The 22,093-nt window shown below is 35.3% G+C and overlaps 1 long non-coding RNA gene across 1 annotated transcript; it reads right to left on the bottom strand.

Moving 5' to 3' along the window:
• Window positions 1–20,702: 20,702 nt before the first annotated feature.
• Window positions 20,703–21,996, bottom strand: LOC124888474. The gene is made up of 2 exons (XR_007046709.1): window positions 21,011–21,996; window positions 20,703–20,912 (listed from the first exon to the last, which is right to left on the bottom strand). It is a non-coding gene; the product is annotated as an uncharacterized LOC124888474 (long non-coding RNA).
• Between the last annotated feature and the right edge of the window lie 97 nt (window positions 21,997–22,093).

The raw sequence follows: 22,093 nt of genomic DNA, 5'->3' as shown, positions 1-22,093 counted from the left end.
TCAACCTTGGCTTGATCAATTGTAATTCCTCGGTATCGTACAATGAAGCCAAGAAACTTTCCAGAAGTAACTCCAAAGGCATACTTCAACAGATTCATCCTATGTTGATATCTTCGAAGTAACTCGAATACCATTCTTAGGTCTTTTAAGTGGTCATCTCTCTTTCTTGACTTCACTACTAGATCATCCATGTAGCATTCAACATTTTTATGGAGCAAGCCACCAAAGATGTTTTGTATAGCCCTTTGATAAGTGGCGCCAACGTTCTTCAAACCAAAAGGCATTACCTTGTAGCAATAAATACCTTTGGGCGTACAAAATGCAGTGAGTTCTTCATCCTTTGGCGCCATACGGATTTGATTATAGCCGGATTAACCATCCATGAAGGACATTTCCTCATAACTAGTGGTTGCATCAATCATCAACTCTGGTATAGGGATTGAAAAGTCATTCTTAGGGTAAACATTGTTGAGATCTCAAAAGTCGACACAAACTTAAATTTGGCCATTCTTCTTTCGTACTGGAAAAATACTTGAAATCCATGTAGGATATTTGACTTCATGAATAAAGAACACTTTAATGAGTTTGTTAACTTCATTTTTAATCAAAGGAACCAACTCTGGCCTAAAGCGTCTTTAGGCTTGCTTAACAGGACGGACACCATTCTTGACTGCCAAATGATGGATCGCTACTTTTTGATCTAAGCCAGGCATTTCCTTATAGCTTCTGGCAAAGACATCTACATATTCTTTGAGTATGTCCATATAAGCGATTTTCTCCTACACTTGTAGAAATGTACTCAGGTAAGTTGGTCTTGGGTCTTCATCGATTCCAAGATTAACTTTCTTCAAGGGATCTATTGTGGGATATAATCCTTCTTCAAGTTGAGATGGAGCATCTCTAGCATCTTTCTCCTCTTAAGGATCATCGTCGTTGACATAACACCAAAAGGCATCTTCTATCTCTTCATCAGCCTTTATTTGAGACGAAACATCTTTTTCGTTCTGGGTCGTAACATGATATAAGGAGCCAATACTCTTTTTATCTTCTTCATGTTGCTTGGTATAAACCACAGTATGCGCCTTTGCTTTTAGCATCTTGTTGCATAAAACTACCAGTTCCGTCTGTCGCTTTATTCTAGAAGAAATCAAACTATGGAAATCCTTCTGTATTTAAAGTGAAGAGTGTATCATCATGCTTTGATGACTTCTCTTACGCTTGTTGATTTTCTTCTTATTTAGAGGTCCCAACCTTTTAAACACAAAAGTTCTTACAGTTGAACCTCCAAGTAGGTCAAATACAGAGGGTCTTTTATTAGTAGCAGTGGATTTTTCTTCCACGGTAATGTAATTACTAACTGCCCTTCTTATGGAGATACGAATTGGAGGTGGTTGTGTGTATCCTAGGCTTTCACGTGCCTGCCTGGTTGTACCCTCCGATGGAAATTTGCCCAACCTTGATGGCTCATTAGGATTGTATCTAGCATTTACAAATAGCTTATATCCATTTGGGTCAAAGCCTTATTTCGTACGCTTCTTAGGGAGTGTCATATCTTGTGGAAGATTTTGAGCCACAGACTCTTCAAGAAGTCTTGAGAATGAATTTATTGCATCAATCTTCCTGATAGGTAAAGTTAGCCCCTTTAGCACATTATCTTGGGAATCTGATGGGTGATATTTCTCTTTCTTTACCTTCGGTACGTAGTGAAGAATGGGAGTTGCCTTCTTTTTCATAGAAGCGACACTTTCTTTATTTGAAGTGGAGATACGCTTCTTGGTGATGACTTTTTCAACAGTCACCGTGACCTTCTTAGATGCAAGATCGTCACACTTGGTCTTGGTGACATCTTCAACCCTCTTCTCATCCACAACATAATTTTTTAAGTAGAATTATGCATCGGTAAAATGTGACCCAGCTTCAGTGAATGGCTTGTTATCGGCAACTATCTTTCTTTATACTCCGCCTTTGAGGTACTTCAAATATTGATAGTAAGAGGACGATATAATTTTGTTCCCGTGCACCCAAGGCCTACCAAGCAATATATTGTATGAAGTTTTGGCATCGATCACATGCATCAATGGGTTTGATTAAAAATTATCCATACGAATCCCTAACTTGATACATCCCATGGCCCTATGGCCCCTTGGTTAAAACCTTGGATTATTATACGGCTTTCTTCCAGTTTGCTAGTAGCGGTACCAAGTTCCTTTATCGTGTGGATAGGTAGGATGTTGACTTCAGATACCTTATCTATCAAGATTCTATTGATTTTCTTTCCTAGAATTTGACCTACCATATATAAGGGATGGTTATGTAGGGCCTCACCAAGCAGAATATCATTATTTGTGAATGTTATTTTTGTATCTCACATATATGCCTCTTCGCCAAGAGTTTCAGCAAGCTTTTCGGAAGAGAAAGGAACTTCCATGGGTAGATTCTCACCCTTGGCCCCCTCTTTGGCGGTATTAAAACAAGAAGCCTCAAGGTTGACTTGGACAGTCTTTACATGAAACTAACTCGGTAAGAATTCCTCTAAAGTCACCGGACGTCGAAGTTTTTGGGGGTGAAGCTTCATCACTCTCGTCTTCTTTGGAAGTTCAACCAGCTTCTATTACCTTGGTTTCTACACCATTCTCCTTCTGGTTGGCTACTCGGCCGACTCTTTTTGCAAACTTGTCCTCCTATGTCTGCACCTGATTCCCAGAGTCCAACCTTCATCATCACCTTCATCAACTGAAGACCTGTCAGGCTCTAATATTTTCTCATTATGCTCTTCGATAAATATTTGGACTGGATCGAGTGAGCCAAATGTGATAGATATTTGATAAGAACTGGTCATCTCTTCATCGAAGAAGATCTTCTTCTATTTTTCCAGTTGCATGACTTTATCTTTAAAGACAAAGCACTTTTCTAAAGGATGACTTATGAGCCTATGATATTTGCAATAATTAGGATCATTGGTCCTCCCAACTTCATTGGGATGCTTCATCTCTGGGATTTTAATAAGCTTATGCTCAAGCAGTTCATCAAAAATCTCAGCAACCTCATAATCAAGGAAGGGATATTCCTTTTCTTGCATCTCCTTTAAAGTTTTTTGATTTGGACGTTCTCCAGAAGTCGTCTTCACAGTTTTCTTGTTGCTCGCCTTTGTTGTGACCTTCACAAGAGACACATCAATATTCATGGACTCCTTGTTCTCATTTTTTGGGACAAACTTGCCCCATCTTTTGGGTTCCTGCTTATCCTTTCCCCTTTGAAGGTCATAGATAGGCGTTGATCCCTTTCCAACAGAAAACATGCTCAATTCTATATCATGAGCACGAGTATCTAGCTCTTCAAAGGATTTAGGCTTAATGCCTTGCAAGATGTAGAGAAGTTCCCAGCGTATTTCTGGACGCACATCTCTATTGCAGAAGCTTTGCTGAACCTATCTCTGCAGTTTAGACTAGCATTTCTCCATTGATTGATGAATTCAATGACTGGTTCATTATTTTTTTGTCGAGTATTTGTGAGCTCTACCATGCTCACTATACGTCTTGTGCCATAAAAATGATTTAGGAACTTGTACTTTAATTGCTCCCAGCTATCGATGGAATTAAGCTCATGGTCCGTATACCAATCAAAGGTGTTTCCCTTTAGAGAATTAACAAACTGTTTGACAAGATAGTCACCATAAGTTCCAGCATTGATACATGTCTCAACAAAGCATGTGATATGCTACTTTGGGTTTTCTTTGCCCTCAAATTGTTAAAATTTGAGGGGTTGATAGCCGACAGGCATTTTGAGGCTATCTATCCTCGCAGTGTAGGGCTTGACATACGCAAGGGAATATTTGGTAACAACATCATACTTGTCTTTGAGGGTCTCTTCAATAAATTCTCTCAATTGCCCAATTGGGATTATTCCCTCAGAAGAAACTTGCACCTCTTTATTCGGTGGTGTTTGTTTCATAGGATTTTCCATCTCATGAACCTCTGGAGATTTTCCAATTTCATGGCCAGACTCTTCGTCTATCAGACCTTCCACCCTATCCATTATTTTATCAATTTGAGCATCTTGATTCTGAACATATTTGGTTAGGCCCTCAATTGCCTTTGCTAGATTCGTAAGCTGCTCCTCCATAGACGAGGTATCAGTCTCCATAGCTTGTATAATCACTGGAGATATTGGAGAGTAGCATGAATTATCACACAAGTTGATCTTTGAAGTGCTCAACTTATGTGGTGTAGTCGGAGATGATGAGTTACTTGAACAACTATCGATTTTTGCCTCAGAGTATTTGGAATGGGAATGCTCAAGTAAAGCTAGAGTCTTCTTAAGCGATTCTACCACACTGCTTCCTCCTTCCGAAGCACTTACATTGGACTTCTTTTTCTTTGGGGTTGAAGATCCAAAAGCTGGAGTTGGTTTGGATAACACTAGATGTGTTTGTTGTCCTAGCAAGCCTACCTTGATCTTTGTGATAACTCCTAAGCTTCAGAAAGTAACACCAAGGATGCTTTCTACTTTAGCAGAGAACTTTGAATCAGCAGCCTTGGAAGAAGTTAATTGAGAATTGACGTTCTTGGAAGTCATTTTAGTATTATTGCACTTTGCAGTTGGAAAAGTTGAGATGAGAGGTAGAGATTGTCCCATTGGGCGTGCCAGAATTTGTTGGACAGTAAAATTTCAAGACTAAAAATAAGTAATTCAAGACAAGAAAAATATTGCAATAATTAATTTATTAATTTCAATGCGAGTGTTACAATATCTATGAATCCTCTGATTCGCCTTTTCAAATATAAATTAAAGGGCTTAAAGCTTGATCTTAAATTTAATTAAAAATACTCGGATCCAACTCCTTTACCCCTCACACAAAACACAACACAAACACCACAGTGTACATACAGTGTATACGCATACATAGAAACAGCGAGTACAACACCAACAACATCGACCTCAGCAACACCACGAACAACAACATACAAACCCAGCCAACCAACGTTAACGACAAACCAACTCTCCAACGACCTTAAACCAAACTCTTGACCTGCAATCTACAACCAACACATTCTTTTTCTTTTCGTCATGCGTCCTATGCGTACTCGTATGGGAAGAGCCTCGTATCTTCTAGAAATGGTATAGGTAGCCAGCAAGTTATTCAAAAATCCATTGTATTAAAGAGTAATAGTACGAAGTCATACATGGTTGGAGAATTTTCATTGGTTCATGAAGGGAATTCATCCCTCAATACTAATTGGTTGTCCAATTTTTGGATCTTCATCAAGAAAATTCCAAAATTCGTACAGGTTGTTGGTGGAAAACACTATTTCCAACGCGAATTCAAATTTCCCTTATCAAAAAATTTTGAGATTACCCCTTCGTTTCTTCACTCCCACATCGAATGATTTGAAAGGAAACCCCCATTTATTTTTCTATATAAAGCTCATCATTGAACTAGAAATATCAAGCCTTGAAGGGTGGGAAAAATACCTTTTGAGCAAAAACAGTCTTATTTCACAGTAAAGAGTTTTTTCAGAAAGTTCATTGACTGATTGTGGTTTTCGAGTTGACGATGACGTTATTTTTTAGTGGTTGAGATTCTGATGAAAGCCCGAGTCTCATTTTGCTGCTCCAAAATAGGTAACATTCTGTTCCATTTAGTTCTGATTATTTTTGCTTCATCTTGATATTTTGTAGTTATGTTTCAATGACGTTGTTTGCTGGGAATAGTTGTAGATGGCCTTGAAGACCCTAGGTTCATTTGTTAAAGGTGGCTACTTTCAAAGAATCGATAGGTTCGAGGTGTTAGTTATTGCATTTTCTCTTACTGTTTTGGTGCTCCGTCGATGATTTAGCTTCTTGCCTTGTTTAAGATTCAAATGTTATTCTAAGTAGTTACTCCCAATGAATATTCTGCATTTAATCTTTAATTGATGCTATAATATATTGAGCTTATCGTCCCTCCTATTTGAATGTATATTGACATCTCAGTTTGTTGGTTGGTTTGCTGAAAAAGAGTAGCATAGTCCTTAAAACGACAAAATCTGGTGTTTATGATGTCCCTTTCACCTAGTTGTTCAGCTTTCCCTTCACAAAAATTTTCCAGCATCTTTTGTTTTGATGTGTTGATTTTCTTTATCATTATGGTCGCATATGCTGAAATTTAGCGTGATTAAGTCTTTAGTGTAATTGGTTTATCATCGTTGTAAGTTAAAAGATGCATTTTTGGGTGAGCCATGTATGATGTAACTTGGAATTTTGTTTAGCATAACACTACGTTTTCTTGATAAATTAAAAACCTACTCATGTATAGCGTATTACTACTCCAATCTATTTAGTTAGGAGTATAATCTGATCGTTTAAAGCATTTAATGCTAATTCGGTATAATATAAAAATGTTCTCGATGTCATATATTGTTTGATAACCTTCATGTACTTGAAAATGCTTAGTCTAACATTGATTGGTTCTTCACATGCCCCAAGTGGATAATTTTTATGTAGTTAAATTGCCATGAGTTTTCTTTTGGTTTCTAAGGAAAAATTTCATATGATGTATGGTTTCTATGATATAGTTTTTTTTTCGCTGTGATAATTTTGGCATCAGTAGTTTGAAACTTAGCATTATGCTTAGTCTCACTACCTTAAGTGGATAATTTTTATGTAGTTAAATTGCCATGAGTTTTCTTTTTGTTTCTAAGGAGAAATTTCACATGATGTATGGTTTCTGTGATATAATTTTTTTCTCTATGATAATCTTGGCATCAGTATTTTGAAATTTAGTACCATGCTTAGTCTCACAATTTAATTAATGAAACATTGAAAAGGAGTAAGGAGATTTGACTCAAATTTTGGAAAATCTGTTACACGTACACCTCTATCAGTATGAATAAATAATATGTAAAAGTTATGTGGGTCAATAAAGACAAAAATATTAATTTATGGATTAATTTTATTTCTCTTTCCCTTCGTTAATCATGTATTAATGTTCTCTATTTTCTCATTTTGCATGGAAATTCGTTGGAGTCCAAACGAACTCTTTCCTTTTGCATTTCATAATGGGCCAATGAGGCCCATCTTTTGAGTCAAGCCCAAAGGAAAGCCTCAAAGAATATCACATAGCATACGAAAGAAAGGATACAGAACAAGATAATAGGTCCAAGCCTATTGATGCAGTTGCTAGGATTTGGAGACCTAAAAAAGTCTCATTCCCTTTTATTTATTATTTAGTATCACTTTATTTGTCTTTATTCATTTGGTTGTTTACTCATTTTGGGCCTCGAAGCCAAAGTTGTAAATTTAATACAGGTGGAGCAAGACTCGAGTCAAAGGCTCAAAAACTAGATTAGGACAGGTGAAATGGGTCGAAAGCCCAATTAGACTAGGACAGGTCTCGTTGATTTGGACCCAATGGCCTAAGTCTTTTACTTCCTCCTCCCTTTCCCCTTTTATGTGTATATTTTCCTATTAGTTTGTTCAGATTTAGTTAAGATCCCTACTAAGTCACGCAAATTTATTTTACACACGTCTTTTTTAAAAAAAAATCAATCACTTTTCAACAAATCAATCTTTTTGAAGTTAGTCAAAAGATGTTTTCAAATAGTCCGGATAACCGTAAGTTAGCAGACTTTTTAGGTGCCTTAAACCTTCTTAAAACATTAATAGAAACCGCTTACTCAGAATCTTTAAATTTAAACGATTTTACTTTTTTGGATCGTTTAAAGTATCTTATAAAGGTTTCTTAATTCCGTTTTAAAATTAAGTTACGACTCTGTTAAGTCAAAATTTTTGCAAAATAATGCACACTATTATGTATTAAGGTGTGAGTTGTTAATATCCACCATTTCCTATGTATAGGAATACCAAGTATTTCAACGCATGTATTAATTAGTAAATGACAAATTTACCCCTCAATGCCTACTAGAACATTTCCCAAGTCTTTTTTTCATCATTCTTTGCCTATTTTACAGTGCTTTTCCTCTCTTTTCTCCACTAATAAGTTAATAGTAAACAAATTGAAAACACCCATAAAAGTGGGTGTAATTATTTTATATTGAAAGAAAGTGGATTAAGCATGATATGTAGATTTTGATGGCTTTGATTAGGATGTTTTGTAATTGAGGTATGAATATGAAATTAATTTTTTCATTTTAAAGGTTATAAATTTGGGGAAGAAGGGTTTGGGTTTTTAAGTTTTGGATTTGTTTGAGGAATTATTGGAGGGGTTGAATTCAACATTATTCTGATTCTTGCCTTATTGTGTGTATATGGTTTGAGGTGCTTTGATTTTGCTTTTGAAGGATGATATTTTTGTAAATAAATATTATTTTATAGAAATTATATTTTTACATGTTATTTCTAATACATCAAACCAAACAAAGTATAAAAATTTATGTTGACATAACTAATACCAACATTACTAATGCAAACATTATTAATAAAAGTATTACTAATACATTATACCTAACACTATTCTTATACACTCTGCCAAACGACCCCTTATTATAATAGCTGATGTAATATAATGCAAGTTAAAAAGGAAGAAGTAGTAAAACAGTAAATCTAAAAAGGGATACTAATGGAAAACATAAGAAAAAAACTATTCTATATTTAGATAAATACTTCTCTGTACAATGCCTGCCGAAAGGACAGTACTAGGCTTAAATATCCAATGATATTCGTGGAGTACAAGCCACAACTGGCCCTTTCCAATACTATAACAAATAACCAACAATGGACCAAAAGTGTCCAATTAATTAAACAGAAAGGTCAGTTGCAACAACTACTATTTAAAACCTATTTGGGATTGAGCTGTAAATAATACCAAACTAATTTATTTGAATTCCTAACGTACATAATGATCATGTCCAACTTTTATTCTTGCATCATTCTTCATTCCTTAACAATGTTCTTGTTCTCAAGAAATAAATTCCGGAAATCTCAACTTTATTGTAGAGCAGTCTTCCCTTGGAATTTGGCCCCAGTGTATTAAGATCTGAGGAATTGCCTTGTTTCCTCTTTTGATCCTCTTCCTTTCTGAGATCTCTTTATGATGCACACGGTTGGGAGAAGACACATCCACTTCTGGGGGGGGGGGGTGATTAAAACTAATAGGCACTCCATGACAACGCTTCAATTGGGATATATGAAAGGTATAATGGATGGCCACTTAAGAAGGTAAAAGACAATTTGTAAGCTACTGAGCCCATCTCTTGTAGAACCCGATAAGGACCATAGTATTTAGCTGGTGATACGAGCCAAATGGACCTCGTATCTTTTGATGACATCATTCGAGGCCAAGACATGAGGATTCAAGCTTTGGTCACATTGAGGGTACACGAACATGCATGGAGGACTCATTTCAAGCGTACAATAAAGCAATTCCATGTTTAGAAGGTTGCTTAGGATCTTTCCTTTGTACCTACCTGAGATCCCTAAGGGATTTCACATCTTGAAGCTTGAAGAACCACGACTTTAGAGTGCATTAAAGAGGCGTCCCATTCATCAAGTCCAAACACTCAATGGTCGCCCCTTCTTGAAGGGTATTTTAGAGATTGCACATGGTGTTTTCACACACCATGGCTGCCCCTCACCATTAAGGGCATCTTGGTATTTTCTTTTCTTTATGTAATAGCCTATAAATAAGCACTTATTAGGTTTATTTCACTTAGTTTTTGAAGATGAATAATTGAAAGAACTCATCTCTTGAGAGAGACTGTGAAAACCGTAACTAGGGTAGTACTTAGTGTGGAATCACTAGTGTTGCATTTTGGCTAGAAACGTTGGTGCTTGAGTGGTGATTCTCTCTTGTGTCTACTTAAGAGTGTAGTGTTAGTAGGGGTTCTAGGATTTGATACATCGTTTAGTTCCTACTTCTTGTAATAGTGTATATCTCACTATCAATCTTACTTTATCGCATTTGTTGTGTTTGTTTCTTATGTTCTCGGTTTGGTGTTGCTGCCATAGCTTAGTTTTCATCTTGTTATCATGTGTTGGTGGTTGTCCCGTATCAGCAATCCACTTCATTTGAGACCATGTCTGCAATTTATGATCTAGCAAAAATTTTAAGGCCTTTTGATCAGTCCACACAATGAACTTCCTACCCACTAAGTACTAAGCCCACTTAGTTACAGCTAAAACCAGTGCTAAAAGTTCCTTATCATATACAAACAACCCTTGGTGCCTTATAGACAACCCTTTGATGCGGTATGCTATAGGATGACCATTATGCATCAATACAACCTCCATTTCATAATCCAATGGATTTGTTTCTACAATGAAAAATGGCTGAATTTTCAGCCAATGCTAACACAGGTGTTGATGTTAGTTCTTTCTTCAATTTCTCAAAAGCTATAAATGCCTTTTCAAACCACTGAAACCTATCCTTCTTTAATTGATCAGTGAGAGGTTTACCGATGATCCCATAATGCTTGATGAACCTCCTATAATACCCTGCCAATCCTTGGAATCCCGTAAGCTCTTTTACGTTATTGGGAATTGGCCACCTTTTAACAACATCAATCTTTTTTGAATCAGTAGAATCCCCTTCAGCAGAGATCGCATGCCTCAAATACTCCACTCTACTAGCCCCAAATGAATATTTTGCTTGCCTAACACATAACTTATGTTTCATCTGTATCTCATAAAATATTTTGAGATGTATTAAGTGTTCAAATAAGATTTTATTGAACACTAAAATGTAAAAGAAAAACAATATAAATTTCTTGAGATAATCCTTAAACACATGGTTCATCAATCCTTGAAAGCAAGATGAGCATTGGATAGCCCAAAGGGTATGATCAAGTACTCATAATGGTCTGCATGTGTTCTAAAAGCTATTTTTACAATCCATATTTGATCATAACCTGACCTCATGTCTATCTTAGAGTAGATGTTAGAGCCTCCTAGTTCTTCTAGCAATTGGGAATTGGAAATTTGTCTTTAATTGTATCCTTTTTAAGGTCTCTATAGTCCACACATAACCTCCAACTTCCATCCTTCTCTAACACCACCGGAAAAGCATATGGACTGAAATTGGGTTGTATTATCCCTTGTTCCAGCATCTCCTCCACTAACTTATTAATGATATCCTTCTGTGTTGATGAGTATCTGTAAGGTTTCATGTTTACAGCGTTGCTACCAGTTTCAAAAGGTATTTTATGGTCAAAGTGGCCTCTTGATGGTGGTAGTCCTTTAGGTGTAGCGTACAACTGAGGTTACTCCTCAGTAAGTGCTACTATCTCCTCTGGAACTGTTATCTCCCTACCTTCTTCTTCACCTATCGGTTTCATCCTAATCTTGAAAAATTGACCCCCTCCCCTAGCCATCTTGATCAAAAAGGATATGTAGTGCTCTCTTATGACAATACCCCTTCACTCTCAAAGTATGGTAAGTGGGAATGCCAGGAAGTGCATGCACTAAGGTCTCTCATACTTTAACTTATTCTTTCTCTTTCTCCTACTCAAGGACATTCACCTCTAACAGTTTCTTTTCACTACTCCCCCCTTCTTCCTTCACCTCCAGCAAGTAGGTGACTTTGCACCTCCATACTTGTCCGCAAGAAAGAACTTATCATGAAAAAAATATAATCACTTCTGCCTTATTTTATTCATCTCACCATAAGTTAGTTTCCTACTACCGTTTTTGTTCAAGCTCAGTTATGCTTCCTTCTTGGATTGGGGGTAGTCCTTTCTAGATCCACATCCCTTTTTGAAGGACTAATAAGAACTTCCCTTGTACTGAGAACCACCAGCAAAAGCAGCTGGTTTAGTAAGCTTAGGTTGAGCTTGGACTTAAACTTCAGTGTTCCTAGCCAATTGATAAGCTTGAGGAAGGGAAAATAGCATGTGGTTCTTGACAGTGTAGCCTATTTAAGGTTTTAAACCAGTGATGGGAACACTGATAGCATACTCAGGAAGAATAGAGAGTCTAGTCATAATTTTATCAAACTCATTTTAATAATCCTTAACAGATCCAGTTTGTCTCACCATCTAAAGCTCCGCCATATACTTAGCCCTAAATCTATCCATAAGGGCATACATATACTCCTCCCAAGTAGGGTAAGACAAATGTTGTCTACTTTTAATATAAGCTAAGTGACATTCTATAGCTAACCGTCAAAGTGTAGTGAAGTAACTCTCACCTTATGGTTGTAAGGAACTTCATCAAGAGACAAAAATTAATCTACTTGCAGGTCCAAGGCCTGAGATCCATTCCATTAAAATTTAGAGAATCTATCTTAGATAACCTAGACAGGGATGAGTGAAGTGCTTTTAAATATGATCCTGTGTTGTTTCTCCTCCATAACCTTTAGCGGGTGCTTGTCCTTGAAACCCTCCATAGTGCATCTTATTAGATATTCCTAAAAGATTTATCCAGCAGATCCGGCTCCTGCAATAGGGTTTGGGTGTGCATGTGGTGTTTGGAACTGAGGTAAAGACACCATCCCATCATCAGGTGTCACCATAGTGGGCAAACTCCTTGAACGAGATGCAAAACTAATTCATTAGCTTACTTGAGGGGGTATAGATCTGAACCCAACCCTTCATTTTCATTAGATCTTTTTCCTTTCATTTCTCCTCACAACATCCAAGGACTCCTTTAACTCAGCAAAAGACCACTCATGCTGGTCCTCCATTTTGTTTTGCCTAATAGAGAAATTAGCTAACTCCACAGTCATTCTATCCAGCATATCTTTGATTTCCTTAACGTCATTAGCCATTGTTTACCGATAGAGCTCGAAAAAGTGCTCTGATATCAAAAAACTATTCTATATATAGCTAAACGTTTCTCTGCATAAAGTTTTCCAAAAGGAAAGTACCATGATTAAATAGCTAATGATATTTATGGAGTATACAACTGACAATTCTCAGTCTTATAACCAATAATCAGCAATGGACCAAAAGTGTCCAACTAGTTTAAGGGGCAATTGCAATATAACAAAGCTACTACTTAAACCTATTTGGGACTGAACTGTAAATAACACCAAATTAATTAATTTGAACACTTAACTAACATAACGACCAGGTCCAACTTTCATCCTTGCATCATAATATGTAGTTCTTCTCAATGCAACTGAAATTAACATATAATTTAGTGGAATAGAATTAAGGAAATTCTGGTTTTATATCAAATATCTAAGAAGAGAACTTCCATAACATAGGGTCCCATTCCGTCGAAATGTTGTGGGTTATACGTTTTCATAACATCAAAGACGTGACATCTGATATTGTCACCTTTAGATGATGCTTAAGTAAATCAATTTAAAAGAAACTGAAAACAAGAGTTGCTGAGTGGCTAACTATAATTCCATTTTGGTTGAGGTTTGTTTTGTATTATAGCACAATTCAAAATTTGATGGGGCTTTATTTTATTATAAATATCGAAGTTTTGCTTCTTCAACGAGTTGAATCCAAAATATTCATTATCTTTATATCAAAAATTTACTAGTTAACAAATCTCCCTTTGTCAACAAGGACAGAGACTTGGTTCAAGAAGTGATTAAATTGATTTTCAATTATTTATTTGACGTTTTAAATTCATAAATCTAAACTTGCAAGTAGAAACACCTATTTTGAGCTTGCTCAGGAAGATGTTTTTGCTTATATTAATTTTACAAATGAAAAAGGAACAAATATACTCTTAAACTATGATAAATGATACATATATACCCTCTGTTATATTTTGGTACACATATCCTACCATTATTGAAATGGTGCCTATATACCCCTCACACTAACGGTAGAGGCATATGTGTAACCAAAATATGACAGAGGATATATATGTACTATTTATCAGAGGGTAGATTTGTCTATTTTAATTTTTTATCCCAAATAATAACTCAAAATCCACTATTAGATCCAATAAACTCATCGAACTTGATTTCAAATCAACTTGACTCGGCCTCTATTTTTTGTTTTGAATCCGATACTCCCCCTGTTTTTATCTTAAACGTGAACCCCAGATACATTGCAGTGATTGATCGTTGCTGCTAGTCAGTGTTTACTGGTTGAGAGAAGTGGAGATTAGGTCAGAGATGTTCGGAGCTAGGGCTGCGGCGATGGTTCAATCAGATCAATTACAAGTTATTTTAACGTCAAATCAATCAAATTAACTAACAATTTATTTTTATTTTCGATTTGATTTGATTCTTTGATTCGATTTAACTTGTACACATATAATCAGGATAAATTTTTGTACTCTATGATAGCTTTTAAGCTAATAGTGATTTTTATCAAATAAAACTTTATATGGTCAAAGAAAAAAGAATAAGCTATCAATATTATGTAGTGTGACTATCTAATTAATCAATTAGCTAAAAGATGATATGAATTGAATGTTTAACTAGAAAGTTTTAATTTGAATTAAACACATAAATGTAAAAACTATAGCAAATAAAAGATAGTTACTCAATACTTATAGACTAAAAATAATGACATTATCTATATGCTTTTGGGTAAAATATGTATAGACCACAATATAGAATGATTTAATTACCAATATAAAATTATGCATGATATCAAAAGACAAGAATACTTAAAATAAGATCTACGATTTACCTTGAATTTGATAATTAATCAGTTATCTAAAAGATGATATGAATTGAATTTTAAACTACAAAGTTTTAATTTGAATTAGACACATAAATGAAGAAATTATAAAAAATAAAAGATATTTACTCAATAGTAAAATTTTATCGTTTACTTATAGACTACAAATAAAGACATCATCTATATGCTTTTGGGTAAAATATGTATAGATCCACAAAATAGAATGATTTAACCACGAGGATAAAATTATGCATAATAACAAAGGACAAGAATAATTAGAATAATAAAGTCTAATATTTACCTTGAATTTGATGACATCTCTTTTTAGATAGATGAAGAGACTCTTTCCACCCTAAAGCAACATAATTGATCGTCCAAAGTTATAATAATTTGGACTTGTTGGTTATGCTATATCTCCCGAGTGGAGTAAAAAGAGATGATAAACCTTTGAGTTCTCCGATTTCTTTCGTTCGAGATAATGTTTTTGTTTCATCTAATTTTTCAATCAGAAATTTTCACCTGAAAGAGAAATAGGAGAAATTATCAAAAGAAAAAATACATTATCAATTATTGACTATGCATAATTCATATATAATCTTTAAATCTATACTAATAATTTTCAAATATCAATATTATTAAAGCAACATACCACCTAAGCAAGAAATTAGCAATACCTATCAATAATTTTTCAGCAATTTTCAAACATGGGAAATATGAACAGTAAGAAATTAAACACACAACTAACAACTTGATAGATAAATTAAAAATTAATGTGTTTGTCATATTACTCTTAGTATATTGCCGTTGACAAATAATCATCTTTTTCTGATCTCTGCATGAAAAAGTTAATAAAAAGGAACAAATAATTGTGAACATACTAGTTCTTGTTCACAAACACCTAATATATATTATTTTATAAATGTAAATTTTGATAAAACTTACCCGAACCAACTTTGACAGAGTAAGAAAGCACGATAATTCTAATTTTAATAATTTGGACTTCTTACCATACTATTAATAATTTTATATAAGGTAAAAAATTTTAATTGTCTTAAAAGTGTTAAATATTATGAATTTTATCTAGATCAAATAAATATTTCCTTTCTTTGCAGAGGTATATATATATATATTGGTTCCTAAAATTTTTTCCTTAAAACCTGCCATACGTATTTTTTTATGATTTTTTTTATTTATAAATTTTGGTTCTTATTTGTTTTTCCTTTCCATTGATTGAATTTTTCCTAAAAATTTGCGTAGGACTCCTAACAAAAAATTTTGCACATTGCATTTAATTCCTTTAGGTATGCGATTCTTCCTATTTCTTTTTTTTTTTTCCTATATTCTAAATATTTGAATATTAATTTAATGATAATTATTTTAAAAAAATAGTGAAAAGACGGTTTGATCTATTGAGTAGTATTTTAATGAAGGGCAGAAGGTTCAAATCACTTTTTTAGGTGACTTCACACTTTTAATATGTGAACATGTACAGTGAGTTTGAAATTGAACTTTTGACTGACATTAATTTACCCTTATCCTGAATACATGCTAGTACTCACCCCACTAACCGTCTCAGAACGTCGTATCCCCATACGATGCAGGGTCTGAAGGCACTTCTTCTTTTCCTACCAGTGATAGGCAATCTCAGAGTCGATCGTTGCGGCGAAGTGGTGAGCTTCCATTCTCTGAAATACTTGATCATTCCATCGATTTTCCTTTCATAAATTAGAATTAAAGACTTCACATTTACATTGTCAGAGTTAGGGGCATGTTCCGACGTACGTTGTTTTCTGGTATAAAGGCTTTGTGAATATTACTGTGAATTGGGTATTAATGTCACTCTTAGATGTCTTTAAGCTTATTACTGTCTATCTTGTTATGTGTTCGAAATTTAATCGTTGTCAGGTGTGCTGTGTTTTGTTAGCTAGGTAAAGGGGGTGGTCCGATCCTCGGTGGACTTGAGATACTCATCACGACCAGGCCCTGGTTCGGATCATAACATGTATGGAGGCGAAGCTAAACTCTTTCACCTTATACTAGTTGTTGCATAGTCACCAAACTTAAAGTCAAATTATTCAACTGTAAAATGTACGGAGGCGAAGTTAAACTCTCACACCTAAAGCTGATCATTGCATAGTCACCAAACTTGAAGCCAAATTGGTCGGTCTAAAGATATATGGAGGAGAAGTTAAACTCTAGCACTTTAAGCCAATCATTGCATATTGCTATCTGTTTTAATTCTATGATAAAAAAATGAGACAGAAGAAAGAAAAAGAAAAAACATGAGAAAAAGCTATTCATCTGAGTATGGAGATGTCTCGATCGTTAAAAAAAACAAATTTTTTCCTTGAATTCTCTTGTTTGCTGAAAAGGAAGTAAAATAATCAAAAGTAGACCCACAGTTGTCTGTTCATGAGGTATGATGAAATCACAAAGTACAGTGATCCATAACTCATGACTCACATAACGAAAAGAAAATACTCCACATGAATCATTAGTGTCAAGCAAAATAAAGGAAGTTGTATGGAACTTTAACAAAGAAATGGTGCAAAGTTGGTTTTCTTAACATGTATACATATGTATTGTATGCGTTTGCATATGCATGATATTATGGATATATGAAAAAATATAATGGGTTGACTAAAGCCGATATAGGCCGCCTATAGTGGATTTAGCGGATTTTGTAGATTTGGGGATGGATTTTGTAGATTTGGGTCCAAATTTTATGGATTTGAAAGCAGGTTTTGTGGGTTTGAAAGCTGGTTCTGGGGATTTGGAAATTAATTTTGTGAATTTAGAGATGGATTTTGTAGGGTTAGGGATGGATTTTGTAGATGCTAAGCATCTGGGTTATTTTCTCGATTGGTGTTTTGGACTAGTTGAGGAGTGGAAACGGACGATATGTTATTTGGATGGTCCCTGAGAATAGGCGTACTGAGGGGAGGGATCTGGAGTGGAGTCCTGTGTCCTCTTGGAGCGGGAGCATTGACAATGATGGCCAAGTTAGCAAATCTTGAGTACGATTCATCTCCTCCTGAAGCATTTCCAATTTTCTCATGAGTTCAGCAGTCATCTCGCTTTATTCCACTATTGCATTATCCCTGATGGTCAATGCATTTTTTTTGGTCACTCCCAGTCTTGTTTGAATGATGGATTAGGGGATGGGATCTTATACGCTTTTGACCGGGTGAAGTAAGGATGTTCTGCCAGCTTATTTCAACACGGAGTAGTTTTCTATCATCTGCAAAGTAAAATAACTCAAAGAAAGATGTGTTAGTTTCCATATGTGATAAGTAATGCAAAATACTTGACAAAAAATAACCACGTAGAGTTGTCATAGCCAAATTGATCCATATGAACATCGTGGATAAACTTGCCTTTGATTCAAATAAATGCACATAAACACATAAGGCAGTTATATCGCATAAAGATATTATAATAACGCGTATCCTATCTAGGGTGACCCTTTTGAGCCAAGGGTTTAGGCCTGACGAACTTTGAAGAAAATATATGTATTTTTAAAGCCAATTCATTATCTCCTAATTTCATAGATATACATAAATGACATAAATGCCTACAAAAGCTACACAAAAGGGGTTCAATCTTTAGGGAAAGGAAAATAAAATAAGAAAAAGAATGATGTCCCGCACAGGGGATAGGAAATACAAACTCCTGAATGCTTCTTCTATCGGCCTTCGCCTTCTTAGCTTTGTCCGCTTCTTGTCATTGGCGACATCCGTTGATGATTAAGTTATTTTCCTATAGCTTTTCTAGATGCAACCATCCAAATCGGTCAATTTCTTACTTGGCTTGCTTCCCTTAGCTAGTGTATGATTTACGCATCCTTACAAGAAAGTGAGTAAAACAAGCTTTCTCCCGACCCCCAAAGGATAATGGAATGGATTAAACAAATATATATTTCTTCAACACGTAAATATGATTTGTCTGTAATTAACTCAGGGTCAATAGTCGCAGGAAAAGTTTTCTAATGGGCCCAATACCCCATTGGGTATTGGGTCGTCCTAGTCTCATGCCTAAAATAGGGTTTTGGTTTCGCTCTATCCTAGGGTCTATAGGGGGTTTGAACCAGGTTCCCAAGTGGACGACTTGTGTTTGGAAATACGAACGGTCATCAGACGACTCACGTTCTAATAAACCATTGTATTTCCGAACAACAGGGGTCGGGACATCTACAAAGCCCCAAACAATTTAATAAGCAATGCGAGATTATGCTATGAGATGCAATAACTAAATTCCACAAAAATCAAAACACATAAGTGATTAAACAGTTAATCAAAAGATAAAATTAAACATTTGGTTAGAACCTAGTTAACTATCCCCAGCGGAGTCGACATTTTTGTTTTACGAAAAATTTTGACTTAAGAGAGTTGCCACTTAATTTTGAAACGGAATTGAGAAATATTTATAAGATACTTTAAACGATCCAAAACAGCAAAATCCTTTAAATTTAAAAATTCTGATTAAGCGGTTTCTATTAACGTTTTAGGAAGGTTTAAGGCACCTAAAATGTCCGCTAACTTGCGGTTATCCGGACTGTTTGAAAACATCTTTTGACTAACTTCAAAAAGATTGATTTGTTGAAAAGTGATTGATTTTTTTTTAAAAAGACATGTAAAATAAATTTGGGCGACTTAGTAGGGATTTTAACTAAGTCTGAACAAACTAATAGGCAAATATACACAAAAAAGGGGAAAGTGAGGAGGAAGTAAAAGACTTAGACCATTGAGCCCAAATCAACGAGACCTGCCCTAGTCTAATTGGGCTTTCGACCCATTTCACCTGTCCTAATCTGGTTTTCGAGCCTTTGGCTCGAGTCTTGCTTCACCTGTATTAAATTTACAACTTTGACTTCGAGGCCCAAAATGAATAAACAACTAAACGAATAAAGACAAATAAAGTGATACTAAATAATAAATAAAAAGGAATGAGACTTTCAATTCTCCAAATATTAGTACTGCGTCAATGGGCTTGGACCCATTATCTTGTTCTGTCTCATTGCTTTCGTATGCCATGTGATTGTCTTTGAGGCTTTCCTTTGGGCTTGACTCAAAAGATGGGCCTCGTTGGCCCATTATGAAATGCAAAGGGAAAGAGTCCGTTTGGACTCCAACGAATTTCCATGCAAAACGAGAAAATAGAGCACATTAATACATGATTAACGAAGGAAAAGAGAAATAAAATTAACACATTGATTAACATTAGTGTCTTGATTAACCCACGTAACTATTACATATTATTTATTCAAACTGACCAGAGATATTTTCCACAATTTGAGTCAAATCTCCTTAATCCCTTTCAATATTTCATTACTTAAACTGTGAGACTAAGCATGGTGCTAAGTTTCAAAATACTGATGCCAAAATTATCACAGAGAAAAAAACTATATCACAGAAATCATACATCATGTGAAATTTCTCCTTAGAAACCAAAAGAAAACTCATGGCAATTTAACTACATAAAAATTATCTACTTGGCGCAGTGAGACTAAGCATAGTGCTAAGTTTCAAAATACTGATGCCAAAATTATCACAGAGAAAAACAATACTATATCACAAAAACCATACATCATATGAAATTTCTCCTTAGAAACCGTAAGAAAACTCATGGAAATTTAACTACATAAAAATTATCCACTTGGGGGATGTGAAAGAACCAATCAGTGTTAGACAAAGCATTTTCAGGTACATGAAGGTTATCAAACAATATATGACATCAAGAATATTTAAACATTATACCGAATTAGCATTAAATGCTTTAAACGATCGGATTATACTCCTAACTAAATAGATTGGAGAAGTAAGACACTAGATATGAGTAGGATTTTAATTTATCAAGAAAACATAGCATTATGCTAAACAAAATTTCAAGTTACATCATACATGGCGCACCCAAAAATGCATCTTTTAACTTACAACGACGATAAACCAATTTACACTAACGACTTAAGCATGCTAAATTTTAGCATATGCGACCATAATGACAAAGAAAATCAACACATCAAAATAAAAGATGCTGGAAAATTTTTGTGAAGGGAAAGCTGAACAGTTGAGTGAAAAGAACATTGTAAACACCAGATTTTGTCGATTTAAGGACTATGATACTCTTTTTCAGCAAACCAACCAACAAACTGAGATGCCAATATACATTCAAACAGGAGGGATGACAGATTCAATATATTATAGCATCAATTAAAGATTAAATACAGAATATTTATCGGGAGTAACTACTTAGAATAACATTTGAATCTTAAACAAGACAAGAAGCTAAATCATTGACGGAACACCAAAACAATAAGAGAAAACGCAATAACTAACACCTCAGACCTATCGGTTCTTTGAAATCAGTCACTTTTAACAAACGAACCTAGGGCCTTCAAGGTCATCTACAGCTACTCTCAGCAAACAACGTCATCGAAATATAACTGCAGAATATCGAGACGAAGCAGAAATAGTTAAACGAACCTAGGGCCTTCAAGGTCATCTACAGCTACTCTCAGCAAACAACGTCATCGAAATATAACTGCAGAATATCGAGACGAAGCAGAAATAATCAGAACTAAATGGAACAGAATGTTACCTATTTTGGAGCAGTAAAATCGGAATCGGGCTTTCATCGAAATCGCAACCACCAAAAAATAACGTCGTCGTCAACTCGGAAACCACAATCAGTCAACGAACGTGCTGAAAAAAACTCTTTACCATGAAACAAGACTGTTTTTACTCAAAAGGTATTTTCCCCATCCTTCAAGATTTTAGATTTTCAGCTCAATGATGAGCTTTATATTGAAAAATAAATGGGGGTTCCCTTTCAAATTAGCCGATGTGGAAGTGAAGAAACGAGGGGGTAATCTCGAAATTTTTTGGTAGGGGAAATTTAAATTCGTGCTGAAGATAGTGTTTTCTACCAACAACTTGTATGAATTTTGAAATTTTCTTGATGAAAATCCAAAAATTGGCCAACCAATTAGTATTGAGGGATGAATTCCCTTCACGAACCAATGAAAATTCTCCAATCATGTGCGACTTCGTACTATTATTCTTCAATACAACGAATTTTTGAATGATTTGCTGGCCACCTATACCGTTTCTAGAAGATACGAGGCTCTTGCCATACAAGTACGCGTAAGGCGCGTGACGAAAAGAAAAAGAACGTGTTGATTGCGGGTTGCCGGTCACGGGTTTGGTTTAGGGTCGTTGGCGGGTCGGTTTGTCGTTAACGTTGGTCGGCTGGGTTTGTACGCCATTGTTCGTGGTGTTGCTGAGGTCGATGTTGTTGGTGTTGTACTCGTCATTTCTGTGTGTATGCACTGTATGTATGCTGTACTGTCTGTGTCGTGTTTTGTGTAAAAGGGGTAAAAAAGTTGGGCTCAAGTATTTTTTATTTGGGCTATTGGGGTTGGGCCGGCTGTTATGATGGATTGTTAAATTGAGCTGAGGTGATTTATTTGTTTGGGCTGGATAGATTTTGTATAATTGGATTGGTTTGTGGGTTATTTAAAACATAACCCCCAATAATTTAGGATTTAGCCTAATATGATTAATATT

Source organism: Capsicum annuum, chromosome 11, assembly GCF_002878395.1.
Source record: "Capsicum annuum cultivar UCD-10X-F1 chromosome 11, UCD10Xv1.1, whole genome shotgun sequence".
In the NCBI taxonomy this organism is placed as follows: domain Eukaryota; kingdom Viridiplantae; phylum Streptophyta; class Magnoliopsida; order Solanales; family Solanaceae; genus Capsicum; species Capsicum annuum.
This window is presented reverse-complemented; position numbering and strand designations above follow the sequence as displayed.